Below are 6,704 nucleotides of genomic sequence, written 5' to 3' on the forward strand. Positions count from 1 at the left end.
TTTAATTGTGTAATTAAAGTGATATAGTAAAATAAGAATGTTTTATTTCTAAAGTAAATATTTTAGTCAAAGTTGCATCAGAAATCAAGTATTTCTTTGACATTTTCCAAGAGATTTTAATTAACTACAATTATAGTTGTTAGTATTATATAGTAACACATTGTTTAAAATATATTATAAAATTTTTCTTTTCTTCTTTAATTTAAGTGAAATATAAAATTAAGAATTTTGTAACACAATTCATACTGGAAAACATTTAAAATGGGATGAACTACTCTCATACAGAAAATGCCATTGGAATCACATAAAATGTTCTAATCTTGAAAGTGCCAGGCACAATGCTTGGCACATAATAGATACTCCACAAATGTTTGTTCATTCATTCTCTCATTTACTCATACACTCATTCAAAGAAATACAGGCTTAAGGAGAAAATTTATTATAATGAGAATGGCAAGCACAATCTTTTATCAACAAATTTAAGAGTCTTGACAAAGATTTTGGCAATGGAGAGTGGAGAAGATGAGGAGCTGATGATCAAGATTTCAAACTGCTTTGTTAAAATCTACCAAGTGAAGCCCTGGGTTGGCCTAGATGACATCATAGAGAATCAGGGTCAATACTCCACAAAAAGAATGCATTTCTTCAATGCCCAGGCTTTACCCTTACACACAAACACCTACTCAAACACAGGAATAAGTTGGTGTCAGAGAGACATAAAATGTGCAGCCCACCAGAAAGAACCCCCTGACTGGGGCCTTATTTTCTGCAATGAGACTTCTTTTTGGTTAGGGCCCCATTCTCTTGGTTTTAACAACTTTATATTGTTTGATATAAAAAAAAAAATCTAGTTTGAACCAAAAGTTTGATACTAAAATGAAGAGAAATAAATGTAAAAGGTAGAGGGGTGTTCAGCATTTTTTTATTTCCATTTATGTACCAACTGATCTATCTATTCTGCACATTTGTGCCAAAGGCACAAGGTGAGGTGTCAACTCTTTGAGGAGGCACCTGGAAAGGGGCATTTTTAGGCTCTTTGCAGAAGGTCTTATAATGCAATGAGTATTAACCTGAGTAATAAGATCTACAAAATATAAAGGGCTATCAAGGACAGAAGAAAGAATACTCTTGGAAACTAAGCAGAATATGGGATAAGGATTGATTTTGGAGAAAATAATTAAAAAATCTATAACAAATATAAACAATGACAGTGGCAAGTCATTTGTAGCTGACTTTAATTGCCTTTGGTATTCAGAGAAGAAAAAAATGGAAGCATGGTTATAAGCTCTAGTCTTATCATCACAAAGAAGGTACGGGGCATGAAGAAGACCCTTCCACTGTCCCTCTCAAAGTCCTTGCTTGTATCAGAACTGGCCCTGCTTGTACACTTTTCTGCCTTCTCTTAATGCTCCAGTCATCCAACTAATACAGAGTACTTGGGGTAGGGGTTCTGTCTCCTCATCTTTTGAGGAGTTCATGGAGACCCAAGAAGGCCCCTTCCTTTATTCTGCATTTTTCCGTACAAAACAAGAGAGGGTTCATTGCCATCTGCACAGCTGCTCTGAGTTGTTGCCAACTCAAGTTTTTCACTTTTTATTCAGTGATTCATAAGTGGGCTTGTGCTATTTTTAGGATGAAGTTTAAATTTATTTTGAGAACCAAATACTTTCTCTTTTTCTTCTAAAGTTCCATTCATCTACCCTTCTCATTTAAAAATTTTAAATTTTCAAATAGTAAAAGATATTACAATTTCAAAATCTGTGCTAAAATTTTACTCTCTTAAAGACTTAATGCAACTGGTTCTACATCTTTATTGTCCATGTGTACTGAAAAATTTGGAGGTGGCTATCATTTATGTATCATTGGCTGAACTGTGAGGACTATTTGATGATTTGTCATGTAAGATGATCACTCTTATTCAATTACATTAATTTATTCATTTCCCAACTTAAATCTACCACGTGCTAATAGACAGTTGAAAAGCTATCCAATAAAGAAATAAGTCTTTGGAATTCTAAGATGGGCTCTTGTACAAACTTTGCTTCATGAAATCTCCAAATTCAGAGTAAATTTTGGACTAATTATATTGTTTCCAACTTTTAATTTCAGTGGAAGCTGTATTAAATGAAAAGAGAAAAAAAAGTGTCATGCACTGTCTCATAAGTTCAAGGAACAGAATTTATAAACATTAGATATTTATCTTACATGATAGTTCTTGATAAAATCTAAGTTGTTTGTGTCAAAATATAAAGAATAAGTAATCTCTTTAAAAAGGAAATATCAATGCAAAACCTACTGAGAGTAAGAGACAGTCCCTTAGACATATCCCAATTTTAGTGTAATATAATTATTCCACACTTTCAGCACTGAAAATTATTTTGAAGCTATTCTGATTAATTCTTTGGATTTCTATAAATATTCTTGAAGAACATAAATAACAAAAAATATTTGTGAACAGCTCACTCATCTGATTATGGTAAATAAAGGATCCCCTGTCCCCATTCCAGATAGAATATTTAAGAAAGTTTCACTGTGTTTTGTTTTGGCTTTAATAAGTTGTAAAAGTAATTTAGCTTATCAAGGCAAATTCAGATCTGCATAATAAATAGTATAGTGAATTTTGCCAAGCCACAAAAATAAAGTTGTAAATTGAGTGGCTTTACTGACCTTATTGAGATTAAAGTGGATAAAATTTATTCAGTAGATTTGCTGGTTCAGAAAAATCATCTCCTACCAACAAAACCAAGGATTTCTCTTAGAACAGGTTTCAAGACAATAAACTGCAGCATTTTCCCCACTTTTGGTCATGCTACCAACACTAGACTGAACTACATGCACAAAAACCCAAACCCGGGCTCTTAAGTAGTGGTTATGATAAACAGCAGTTTCAATGATAGCATATGGAGACAAAGACTTGAAGAGTATTCTTTGTGAGCTCATGGCCCCAGAGAAAATTAAATTTAAGCAAGAAATTTCAATGGAATAGATTGGGATTCAAAACAGTTGCCAGTCTTATCATCCAGTGGGGCTCTTGATAATTCAGACAGGGATAGGTACTTCTGTTTCTTTTTTGAGTCTTCTTGCTGCTGAGGCAGGTACTGATTTTTGTTCTTGTTTATCTTAGTTCATTCCATTATTAAAATGGAGGAAAAAAGGGATAAACAATGTGTAAATATTTTATTTGAAAGCTACTCCACTGTGGGAGGAAACAAATATATAATTGGTTGCAAAGGCCATCTCTAACTCCTGCAAAGTGTTCTATATTCTTGGCTTGCTCTTAAAACTAGTCTCCAGACTGCAGGACTCTAAAAACAAATTAGTAGTAATAAGCATCATTTTTCATGTGACCATCTCATTAAGAATCAAAGCACAGCAGGTATCTCTCCTATACACATACCAGAACGTGTTTTGGTCAGGTATAAAATGGAATAATTTCAAAGTTGATATATCTACAAGTTGAAAAGTCTTGCAGGGAATAGTTTCACTCTATCATGTTGACTTAGAGGTCCAGGTTTTCAAAAGCCTCCTCTCCGGACTAATTTCTGCAGTGGTCCATGTAAACAAAACACAGGTGAGAATGGTCCTTCTGGAGCTGCTTTCATCGAACAGCAGGGTTACCTGAAAGTGTGGTGTTTGCTAAATGTAACACTGGCAGAGGATGAGCCTCTGTATTAAACACCCAGTGGTCTAAGGGTAAAAGATCATCACTGGAGAATAGCAGATACAAATACCTGAAAATAAAAGGGGGGAGAAATGAGCTTCAATTAAAATTCAACAAGATGATCAAGTGAGTTCAGTTACAATGGCAAAGGGAAATAATAACCTATTTTGAGCAACTGATGAAAAACACGGAATGAACCTCAGATATCCAAATGATCTAAAAACACAAAAAGAACGTGTTCCAGAATAGTGCATAAAACCCCCAGTAAGATGCATAACTAGATCTGCTGAAATAAAGTTTANTTGATGATTTGTCATGTAAGATGATCACTCTTATTCAATTACATTAATTTATTCATTTCCCAACTTAAATCTACCACGTGCTAATAGACAGTTGAAAAGCTATCCAATAAAGAAATAAGTCTTTGGAATTCTAAGATGGGCTCTTGTACAAACTTTGCTTCATGAAATCTCCAAATTCAGAGTAAATTTTGGACTAATTATATTGTTTCCAACTTTTAATTTCAGTGGAAGCTGTATTAAATGAAAAGAGAAAAAAAAGTGTCATGCACTGTCTCATAAGTTCAAGGAACAGAATTTATAAACATTAGATATTTATCTTACATGATAGTTCTTGATAAAATCTAAGTTGTTTGTGTCAAAATATAAAGAATAAGTAATCTCTTTAAAAAGGAAATATCAATGCAAAACCTACTGAGAGTAAGAGACAGTCCCTTAGACATATCCCAATTTTAGTGTAATATAATTATTCCACACTTTCAGCACTGAAAATTATTTTGAAGCTATTCTGATTCTTTGGATTTCTATAAATATTCTTGAAGAACATAAATAACAAAAAATATTTGTGAACAGCTCACTCATCTGATTATGGTAAATAAAGGATCCCCTGTCCCCATTCCAGATAGAATATTTAAGAAAGTTTCACTGTGTTTTGTTTTGGCTTTAATAAGTTGTAAAAGTAATTTAGCTTATCAAGGCAAATTCAGATCTGCATAATAAATAGTATAGTGAATTTTGCCAAGCCACAAAAATAAAGTTGTAAATTGAGTGGCTTTACTGACCTTATTGAGATTAAAGTGGATAAAATTTATTCAGTAGATTTGCTGGTTCAGAAAAATCATCTCCTACCAACAAAACCAAGGATTTCTCTTAGAACAGGTTTCAAGACAATAAACTGCAGCATTTTCCCCACTTTTGGTCATGCTACCAACACTAGACTGAACTACATGCACAAAAACCCAAACCCGGGCTCTTAAGTAGTGGTTATGATAAACAGCAGTTTCAATGATAGCATATGGAGACAAAGACTTGAAGAGTATTCTTTGTGAGCTCATGGCCCCAGAGAAAATTAAATTTAAGCAAGAAATTTCAATGGAATAGATTGGGATTCAAAACAGTTGCCAGTCTTATCATCCAGTGGGGCTCTTGATAATTCAGACAGGGATAGGTACTTCTGTTTCTTTTTTGAGTCTTCTTGCTGCTGAGGCAGGTACTGATTTTTGTTCTTGTTTATCTTAGTTCATTCCATTATTAAAATGGAGGAAAAAAGGGATAAACAATGTGTAAATATTTTATTTGAAAGCTACTCCACTGTGGGAGGAAACAAATATATAATTGGTTGCAAAGGCCATCTCTAACTCCTGCAAAGTGTTCTATATTCTTGGCTTGCTCTTAAAACTAGTCTCCAGACTGCAGGACTCTAAAAACAAATTAGTAGTAATAAGCATCATTTTTCATGTGACCATCTCATTAAGAATCAAAGCACAGCAGGTATCTCTCCTATACACATACCAGAACGTGTTTTGGTCAGGTATAAAATGGAATAATTTCAAAGTTGATATATCTACAAGTTGAAAAGTCTTGCAGGGAATAGTTTCACTCTATCATGTTGACTTAGAGGTCCAGGTTTTCAAAAGCCTCCTCTCCGGACTAATTTCTGCAGTGGTCCATGTAAACAAAACACAGGTGAGAATGGTCCTTCTGGAGCTGCTTTCATCGAACAGCAGGGTTACCTGAAAGTGTGGTGTTTGCTAAATGTAACACTGGCAGAGGATGAGCCTCTGTATTAAACACCCAGTGGTCTAAGGGTAAAAGATCATCACTGGAGAATAGCAGATACAAATACCTGAAAATAAAAGGGGGGAGAAATGAGCTTCAATTAAAATTCAACAAGATGATCAAGTGAGTTCAGTTACAATGGCAAAGGGAAATAATAACCTATTTTGAGCAACTGATGAAAAACACGGAATGAACCTCAGATATCCAAATGATCTAAAACACAAAAAGAACGTGTTCCAGAATAGTGCATAAAACCCCCAGTAAGATGCATAACTAGATCTGCTGAAATAAAGTTTAAAAAAAAAATTCCACATAGCTGTCCTAAGCACTTAAAATAACAATCCGATTAAATGGCATAACACAAAAAGAACGTGTTCCAGAATAGTGCATAAAACCCCCAGTAAGATGCATAACTAGATCTGCTGAAATAAAGTTTTAAAAAAAAATTCCACATAGCTGTCCTAAGCACTTAAAATAACAATCCGATTAAATGGCATAAAACTAATTCATAATTTTTCAAAGACATTGTTTTAAAAATCACATATAATATCAATTGTATGTTTTGACAACTTACAGAGCTCATCGTAGAACTAGAAATTAATTCACATTTCTTAATAATAAACACTGAAGGAAATAACCACACTATTTGGACATAGCAAAGACTTTTGTACCACTCCTCCTAATACATTAGTAACTGTAGTTTTTGCAGTTTCTAGAACAGGTATGACAAGCTGTTAAATAAGTTTCAGAAACATTATGGGTTTACAAGAGGTTTATAATATATTAATTGCTACTAATGGGTAGTAGCAGTGTTTATATGAAGGCAAGGATCCTTACCTCTTCATTAACAGTGCAAGCTACAGTAGTCACTTGGAAATTAAAAATAATAGAGTCAATACACACAATGATTTTTACTGATAATGTTGGGAAAATTCCAATCTGAATCCTACTAGGGAGTCATTGAA

General features: G+C 33.7%; 1 long non-coding RNA gene across 1 annotated transcript; it reads right to left on the reverse strand.

The window, feature by feature from the left end:
* Positions 1–423: 423 nt before the first annotated feature.
* On the reverse strand, positions 424–4,052 carry LOC103602486. Its single transcript, XR_551537.1, has 2 exons — positions 3,979–4,052; positions 424–1,899 (listed from the first exon to the last, which is right to left on the reverse strand). It is a non-coding gene; the product is annotated as an uncharacterized LOC103602486 (long non-coding RNA).
* Between the last annotated feature and the right edge of the window lie 2,652 nt (positions 4,053–6,704).

Source organism: Galeopterus variegatus, unplaced genomic scaffold (assembly GCF_000696425.1).
Source record: "Galeopterus variegatus unplaced genomic scaffold, G_variegatus-3.0.2 Scaffold4170, whole genome shotgun sequence".
NCBI lineage: Eukaryota > Metazoa > Chordata > Mammalia > Dermoptera > Cynocephalidae > Galeopterus > Galeopterus variegatus.